Below are 8,928 nucleotides of genomic sequence, written 5' to 3' on the forward strand. Positions count from 1 at the left end.
AGGACCGAAAAAAGCTGGGTGGCCCCGCCATGAGGCTGGTGCGGGAGACCCGAAGTACTGCTGTCCGATTGGAGGAGGACATGGGCTGTTTAAACGCTGCTTTCCCTTCACCCCAGGATCCCTTGAGTCTCATAGCTAATGCCCAACATTCTATGATATACCTTATATTTCAATCTCTCATTGCTATAGCACACCCCTAAAGCTCTGCATCATTGAGTCCTCTAGCCCAGTACCCTGCGCTGGAGTCTGTACCATGGTAGCAAATAATCTATGCCATCCTTCTGGCCCCACTGCCTTGACTGTTCTAAATCCTGTAGCCCTGCAGTCTATCCTACCAGCTTCCTCTGCTCTGGTATTCAAGGTCCTTCTTTAAATCACATTTTAAAAAAGTAAACAACACTGAGCATTCATCAGTTGAGGAGCTCCTGCAGGTGCTTTTTTTTTTTTTTTTGTCTTCTCCATTGGTCAGTCATAGTTCCGGAGATTTTTTATTGAAGGAGCTTAGGGGTGACAGTCTGGCTGGGAAGGGGCGGTGTTAAAATCCTCAAGTAGCTTGTGCAGAACAAGTCCAGCATTCTTCTTTAGGTCGAATACTAGAGAACAATAAAAATAGCAAACTTTCCTAAAACTTTTCTAAAACTCCTTTTGCCTAAGATTGAAGAAACGCCCGTGTGCTAAGTTGCTTCAGTCGTGTCCGACTCTTTGCTACCCTACCAGGATCCTCTGTCCGTAGGATTCTCCAGGCAACAATACTGGAGTGGGGATCTTCCTGATCCAGGGATTGAACCCACACCCTTTATGTCTCTTGCATTGCCAGGCAGATTCTTTACCACCAGGGCCACCTGGGAAGCCCTGAGGAAATGCCTAGTCACTGTATTTAAGAACATTATTCTTAGGGCTTTATTGTTAGTAATAGGATTATTATTTGGACTGGCTGAGGGGGTGGTGTAGGAGATGATGGAGAAGCTAAATGCTACGCAGCGCCACCACACTGGCAGGGTGCCAAGCAGTTCTTCCGTATCCACCCTGTTTGGTAAGTCATCACTGCCCACACATGCTTATTGAGCACTTGAAATACGGCTAGTCCAAATTGAGGTATGTTGTAAATGTAAAATGTATACTGAGTCTCAAAGACTTTGTACATAAGAATGTGATATTTTTCATTAATAATTTTTAATGTTGATTACATGTTGAAATGATACTACTTTAGATATATTAGGCTAAATTAAAAATATGTTATTAAAATTAGTTAGAACTATTACTTTAAAAGATGTAATACACTAAAATTTTTAAAACATTTTTTTAGTAAAAAATTTTAAATGCTGTATGTGACACACTCATTGGAAAGACTGATGCTGAAGCTGAAGCTCCAATAGTTTGGCCCCCTGATGCAAAGAACTGACATTGGAAAAGACCCTGATGCTGGGAAAGACTGAAGGCAGGAGGGGAAGCAGACAACAGAGGATGAGATGGTTGGATGGCATCACTGACTCGACGGACATGAGTTTGAGCAATCTCCGGGAGTTGGTGATGGACGGGGAAGCCTTGGGGTTGTGCTGCAGTCCATGGGGTTGCAAAGAGTCAGACACGACTGAGAGACTGAACTGACTGAATGTGACACACATCAATGGCTCATGATTTGTTTTATGGAACAGTGCTGATTTAGAACCCTGGATCTTTTATCGTTTGTTGATGCTGGTTCCAGAGGTACCCTTGGACTCTATCAGTTTGAAGAACAGATCTGGGAAGTATCTGATTTATTACCAACAGTCGCTTGAAGGAAGGAATAGCTTCACCTTATTGCCTCCCTACTCTGTGCCTGTGTGTTGCCCCAGGAATGACACTCACAGGGACGCTGATGACCACACAGGTTGAGATCTGGGGGCGCGAGGATCCAAGCCCAGCTCTGCTGGACCAGCCATCCACTGGGCCCCCTGCGCCTTACCAGGCCACGATGCTCTGTCTCCCTTTGTCAGAGAAAGCTGGATGGAGGAGGCCAGGGGTCAAGTGCTGCCCCCTTTCTGCTCTAAAATGCCTGTTTCTCTTGGCTGAGGGAGGCCTTCAGAGCTCTCAGGCACAATACTGCGCGTTTGAGCTATAAAGCAGAGCCCTGGGGACTAGGTTCCACCTTCCAGTCTCTGGCCCAGGCTTGATGGCTGCGGGAATCAACCTCCTGCATCTGCTTCTCAAAATGTGGCGTGGGGTGGGGTGCCCAGGTTCACGGGGAGCTGTGTTTATGGCGTTCTGCCTCCAGATGGAAAGGAAACTGGTTCCATTTGATATCCTGATGTGTGGCGTAGGCGACAGGACATCAGAATATTTAGACATGCAGACAATTGGCTGAGTTTTTGTTTACTGTACAGGCATTTAGAGACTCAGATTGAGATGAGAAGGAGAGGAAAGATTGAAAGAGTATCTGGTGTGATCCTCTCATTTTACATGTCAAATAAATGGAAGCAGAAATGCTAAAGGTCTGTCCAACCTCGCCAGCAAGAAGGTGGAAACTGCCACACTGGGCCAGTGTCCCTTGGCCAGCAGCTTCCTTTCAAGATGTGGGAGAGGCATTGGTGCTGACCGTTCCTGACCCCAGTGATTCCACATACTCAATCACCGCCCCTGCCGGGGATGTAGAGACTCCGGAATCTGTTCCTGCAGGTCCCTGGCTGTTGCCAGCTACTGCAAAGATTTCAGTCAGAGGCTTCTCATGGCCCCAAAGACTCTGCACCTTCCCCAGGTGTCCCAGGGCCTGAGACTGGAAGCTTGGGAATCTGTTGGCTCTCCCGACAGGCACAGGCGGCAGGAGGACTAGTCTGGGTCACAGCTGTGAAGTCAGTGAAATGGCTTTGGCCCTCCCAGCTGCCTCCCGTGCGCGTGCCTTTTGGGGGATGTCTCCGTTGGTGGAGGGAAGCAGTCAGGTGAATAGCCTGCAGCCTTACTGCTCAAGTGCCTCCATGGCCCAGCAGCAGCACCTGTGAGCCTGTTAGAACTGTGGACCCCCAGCTCCTCCACAAACATGCTGAAGAACCAGCATTTCAGCAAGACTGCTAGGGAATTTGTGTGCTCAGTACAGTTTGTGAAGCCCAGGCTTAGAATCTTAGTGACTTAATTCATTGCCGCACTCAGAGGGTACTTACATAACAAAAGGGTAAGGCGAGAGTGAACTGTTTGTTTCAAAAAGTATACCTCCATCTGTAGGTGAGAAGAGGGGAAGTAAAGACCTTAGTGTCATTGGTAATTAGGTCTGCGCTTTTGTATGGGGAAGGTGGGGTGGGGTGGGGTGGGGAGGGTAGTGGGTCATTTGAGAGCTTAGGCTCTGGAGCCTGATTGCTGAGGTTCAAATACTGACTCAGTGACTATGTCAGCTAAGTGATCTTAGTCCCTAATGAGACCTTGGGCAATTTGCCCCAGTTTTCTCATCTGCAAAATGGGGATGATAGTATTACTATATCATCTATTCATTAGGAGGAAATGATTTAACTCTTGCAAGCCCTTAGAGCAGTACTTCAGCACACTGTACATGCTTGCTGTGCCGTGCTCAGTCGCTTCAGTTGTATCCGACTCTGCAACTCCATGGACTACAGCCCACCAGGCTCCTTTGTCCATGGAATTTTCCAGGCAGGAATACTGGAGTGGGTTGCCACCTCCTACTCCAGGGGATCTTCCCAACCCAGGGATCGAACCCGTGTCTCCTGCATTGGCAGGAGGATTCTTACCAGTGAGCCACCTAGGAAGCCACCATACGTGCTTAATTAAAGTCAATTTTTATTCTGATCATTTCCACGCCTGAAGTCAATCCTGACAGCTGGGTCAGAGATGTTCTGCCCACAGAGTATGACATTCCTATTTTAGGGACAACTGCTTGGATGACAAGTGATCATGATGTTCTGTACCCTTCCATTCTACAGGTCTGGACTTCGGTCCCTGGGGTGCCAAGGCCTGAGGAAGAAGGGCCCCACTTGGCTTTCTGCAAGGCAAACTCCACACACACACACACACACACACACACACACACACACATGTGAACTGCCATTGCCATGTCCTGGGGCAGTTTCCAGAAAACAAAACCAAGTCACCTCCAGGGAGTCCTCACCCTGTTTTGTTTGAAAATAAACATGTAATAGTTTATGATGTGAATTATAGTTCAATAGGAAATGAACTAAGAGTGTCCAATTCCTTTAGGATGGGTCATTTCGTAGCTGAGGGGAGTCTGGGCCTGTGAGTTATTGCAAAAAACCATGTCAGCAGCTCTGATCGGAGGCAGAGAGAGCTGGGGCTCAAGGCAAACTTCTCTGCCTGGTCTGTGCTGGGAGGTGGAGAGAACTCAGGAGCCCTGGGGTTTTAATTTGCCAAACCTCAGGCAAATCCTTCTCTCTCCCTCTATCCTGGGCCCTTCAGCTGTAAAACAAGGGAATGGAAGCTAACAGTATCCCCTGGTTTAGCTGAAGTTTCCTGTGCTCTAAAAAGTCATCTTGACAGCTCACTGGTGACAGTGGGGTGGTCAGCAACTTGACAGGTAGGGGAGTCAGGGTGACACCCCTCTCTGAGAGGAGTCAAACCTTTCCAAAGTTGGGTGCTGCTGGGGTCTGGAGGAGCTCCCACGACCTCCACACCCGCCAAGTGTGCAGCCTCTTTAGGATTCCCAGCACCGCTACGCTTTCCTCAACAGAGCCTCTGGGCCCCCACCCTGCCCCAGCCTTGCCACTTCCCCCTTCTTCAGCAAGTTAACCAAATTCTCTCTTCATGGACAGTTCAATGGAAAGTTAGTCTGAAACGACAGTATATCATATTTCATGAATTTAATAGGGTTTTCATGATTTTACAAAGTGCCTCCACCAGACACTCGCAGCTGGAGGCGGCTCAGCGGGAGGCTGAAGCCCTGCATCTGGGTTTTTCAACTCTTGCCAAAATCCATTGAATTTGATCCGGAATGACTATGAATCTTTGGAATGTACAGTCCCTTTTCTCTTGCCTTATCCAAATAAAAAGGGGGAGGGGGAGGGTGGTGCTGAGAAATATCCTAAGAGAATTCCATATGGAAACACTAAACGTGCATTATAAAGGATTTCCTATAAACAAAATCACGGTCAGAGATGTTGAACCCTCCCCATGTTTAAAACAAAGGGCTCTTGTGTGTGTGTTTGTGTGCACTTTCTAACATACACACGTATTCATGGGGTACCCTGGCCGTCCCCCGTTCTCCCTAGCTAACTCTCTTCTTTTCCATCTCCCCTGCCCCCAGACTAGCCCCAAACTCCTAACAAGAACAAACTTTAATCGTTCTGTGCAGTAAATCCCCTACAAATAAATATCCAGGGCAACTTCAAACGCGCTTAATTGGAAGCACATGGGAAGAACTCCCCAGTCCCGGCCAAGGCTGCAGGGCTGTAATTTAATGTTATGATCTGCCAGAAATATGCGCCATAATGAGCAGAGTTTGGGTTTCCTTTCTGTGTATCAGAAAACTGCAGGTTTGAGTTTTTTCACGTTCTTTTTTTCTCATTTGCTCTGCTTTTGTTCAGTCATCAAACTTCACATTTAACATCCCCCCATCAACCCCAAACGAAAAAAGACAACCGCAATCTAAACAAGCCTTCCTCTCCCTTTAACCTCTCCCCGCAACTCCCTTGCTTCAAACTGTGCATGACTGTTCTGTCTTTCCCTCTGCTGTAAAAGAATTATGGCTTAGGGTTTATGGGATTTAAAAAAAAAATGTGTTCAATCACCAGGATGGGAGAAATGAGGCTAAACCACCTCTGGACCCTCTAATGGTTTTATCATAGAATTATAGCTGGAATGGGCTGGCAGGAACTTTGAGAGGTCGTGCAGTCCATCCCCCGGGCTCCACACTGCTTTATCTCCAGCACTGAGGTCCGTGGGTAGCCGCCTCTCCTCAGGGATCACCCAGAGAGGAGTTTGTGTAACACTCTCTGGAAACTGAGCCACATCCCTAAGCTTACAGTATAGGAAGTGTTTCACAGGTCCTATGAAAGTCACATGACCTAAGGCCATTTCTCTTCATCGCATCCTTAGGAAGTGGAAGACTTTTCCATGTCATTTTTGGGAAGACTTCATTTGGGAGAATGCCTCCAGCCAAGAGGGTAGGAGCAAGTCCTAGGGGTTTCAAAGAGAGGAAACCCAATGCCAAGTTCCCTTTGCACAGAACTGCTGAATATCAGGCTTCAAAGGAAATTCAGGGGCCATCCAGTCCAACTGTGCCTGAAGATCTGGGGTCTTCTTGGTGGTGCCCAGGCCCTTCTAGCAACTGGAAGCCCACTGTCCCCTCAGCCAGTTTCTTCTCCTTTGTGACAGTTCTCATGATCAGATAGCTGTCTCTCCTATTGAGCCCAGATTCATATTTTCTTTCTTTGCCTTTGCTGGGCTTCATTCTGTTCTCTGAAGCTACATGGAAGAATTCAAATTCCTCTGAATGACAGTCATATTCCTATCACATCATTATCATATTCATATCATGTCATTACCATATTCATATTATATTATTATCATATTTACATCATAACATATTCATCCCAACTTTTCCCTTTCCAAGAACTAAGAAAGGACCAACTCAGCTTTTTCAGTTACTCTGCCCCTCTCCCACCTCCCCAATTTAATATATAGTCTATACCACTCAGCAGAATCTCGGTCTTTGTTTATTCTACCTACAAAATCGGGGTAATTCTGTCATTTGTTCCTACTGCCTAGAATGGCTGTGAGGATTGCCTTGAGATGGAATATTGTTCCTGTTGCACTTTTCTTCAGCGCTAACACAGTTGGCTGGTGAGAGTGAGCCGTTTTCTCCTCACCATTTTCAGTTGTCTTTCCTAGCTGTGTGGCTCTGGGCCAGCGGCTCTACCTCTCTGGGGGTTAGTTTCTTCCTCTGGAAAATCAAAGAGCTGGATTAAATGACTTCCAAGATTCCTTTTGGTTCAACAGGCTCACAAGGGCAGGTGTTGACACCAACTGAAGCCAACGCCCTAGAAGCTTTTACATCTTTGATCCTACTGCCTTCTGCTCATCTATCAACTGGTGAATTAATGAGGAGTACTAAACCAAGTTAAAGAAGATATGGCTCTTGTCTGCTGGGAACCTACCTTCTGGTTCATGAGACAAGAGATACACAGAGGACAGAACCAGAGGACAGGGCAAGACATCTTATAACCAGGTGGGTGCCAGAAAGAGTATCCTGGAAGGGGGTTCCCATTCCCAGGGCTGACACACTGGTAAAAGCAGCTGGTTGTGTGGTGGTATGCTACAGGCCCAGTGTTCTCAGTAACAGTTAAGGGCCTGTGTTTGTGAGTGTATAATTAAAAATAAAGCAGAATAAGAATATTTTTCTATACCATTACTCTCAGTCATGCACAATCTATGACAGGGTCTTAAAGCAGTAGATAAAGGGGCACAATTATAGCTGGCATTTAATCTCTACTGCTTTCCATAATCTGAACCGTGCCCCACCAATCCCTGCCTGGGGGACCCACCCCTTACCTGGGAATCTGTGGTCTGTGGGAGCCCTGTTTATTTCACAGAGGATGGTAGCCAACACTTGCTAACCACGGACACATGATTGAAGGACAGAGGGAGGAGACCTGTGGGTCTGAAGACAAAGCAAATCCTCAAAGGATGGACTCAAAGCTTGCGCCAGGCTGGGGTAGGGGTGGGGAGTGCAGCCAGCCAGGGCCTGGTCCAAGCCCCCATCGTGCCTTTGGATACTGCCATTTTGCTTCCTCTTGTTCCCTTACAGAATATGCTCCACGCGGCAGCCAGAAGAAACATTTGAAAACAAATTAGATCATGCTGCTTCTCTGCTCTGGATCTTTCAATCACTTTCCAAAGTACTGGGAACGATATCCTAACCCACGTTTATGCCTCTCAGGTTTATGAGAACCAGCTTCCCACTATCTTTCCTGCCTAACTTCCCGCCTCCTCTCCTTTTGTGCTCCGCTCCTTAACCACACAGCATTCTCCATCCTGCCTACGCCAGCCAGGCACACTCCTGCTTCAGGGCCTTTGCATAGGCCGTTCCCAGATACGTGCGTGACTCACTCCTTGTTTTCTCAAGGTCTTTACAAGGTAGCCTTCCCTGATCACTGCATCTAGGGCAGCATTCCCTGCCATTCTCTCCCTAACTCACATCACCTTTTTCCATAGTATTATTACTACCTAACAGCCTTCCAGGCTCCTCCGTCCATGGGATTTTCCAGGCAAGAGTACTGGAGTGGGGTGCCATTGCCTTCTCCACCTAATAGTGTACTATCATCATATTTGTCTATTGTCTCTCTCTGTCACAAGAGGGAAGGGAACTTTGTCTTGTTTGTGTCACTAGATGGGCCCTTTCATTCTAGTGCTAAGGGAAATGTCCAGAGAGGTAAAAGGACTAGTCCACAGCGTGTTTATGAGGGACCCAAGAGAAGAGCTCAAGCCATCCAGTCTCCAACCTGTGCATCTCTTATTAAGGCCTGCTGATTTTGATCTGAATATTTCGGCATTTAACGTTTTCCAGAGCATTTCCCACAAACATCATTTTGTCCTATATGCAGAAACTTGCTGCCAGATTCTCAGTGTCAGCTTACAGAAGCGTAAAGCGAACTTCAGAGATGAAGGGATTTTCTCAAAGTCACACGGAGCTAGGGCTGGAACCCAGGGCCTACAGCGTCCGCCGGCCAGGGCTTCAGAGCTGCAGAACTCGCCTTTCAAAGAAGGAGGCCTGGCATTGTCATTGTCCCCGCGTCCCCCCACCCCGCACCGCGGTAACCTGCCGCCCCCTTGCTAATCGACAGGTGCGTTTCTGAGCACTTCCATTCACATCTGGCTTCTGAGAAATCCAGCCCCCTCCTCCAGGATCCGCACTCTCCAGTAGAAGCAGCCCGGGCCGGGGGGTGGGGGGAGAAGAGGGCAGAGGGGTTGCGGGGAGGGGAGGTGGAGGCTGGG

General features: G+C 47.8%; 1 long non-coding RNA gene across 1 annotated transcript in view; it reads left to right on the forward strand.

The window, feature by feature from the left end:
* Nucleotides 1-8,219, forward strand: part of LOC104990100 — a 31,914-nt gene extending 23,695 nt beyond the window's left edge. Inside the window, exons 2-3 of the long non-coding RNA XR_825460.1 lie at nt 6,934-7,162; nt 7,742-8,219. This is a non-coding gene — a long non-coding RNA (uncharacterized LOC104990100). The remainder of the gene's footprint in view (nt 1-6,933; nt 7,163-7,741) is intronic.
* The last annotated feature ends 709 nt before the right edge of the window (nt 8,220-8,928 follow it).

The sequence above is a fragment of the Bison bison genome, unplaced genomic scaffold (genome assembly GCF_000754665.1).
Source record: "Bison bison bison isolate TAMUID 2011002044 unplaced genomic scaffold, Bison_UMD1.0 scf7180017864170, whole genome shotgun sequence".
Lineage (NCBI taxonomy): Eukaryota > Metazoa > Chordata > Mammalia > Artiodactyla > Bovidae > Bison > Bison bison.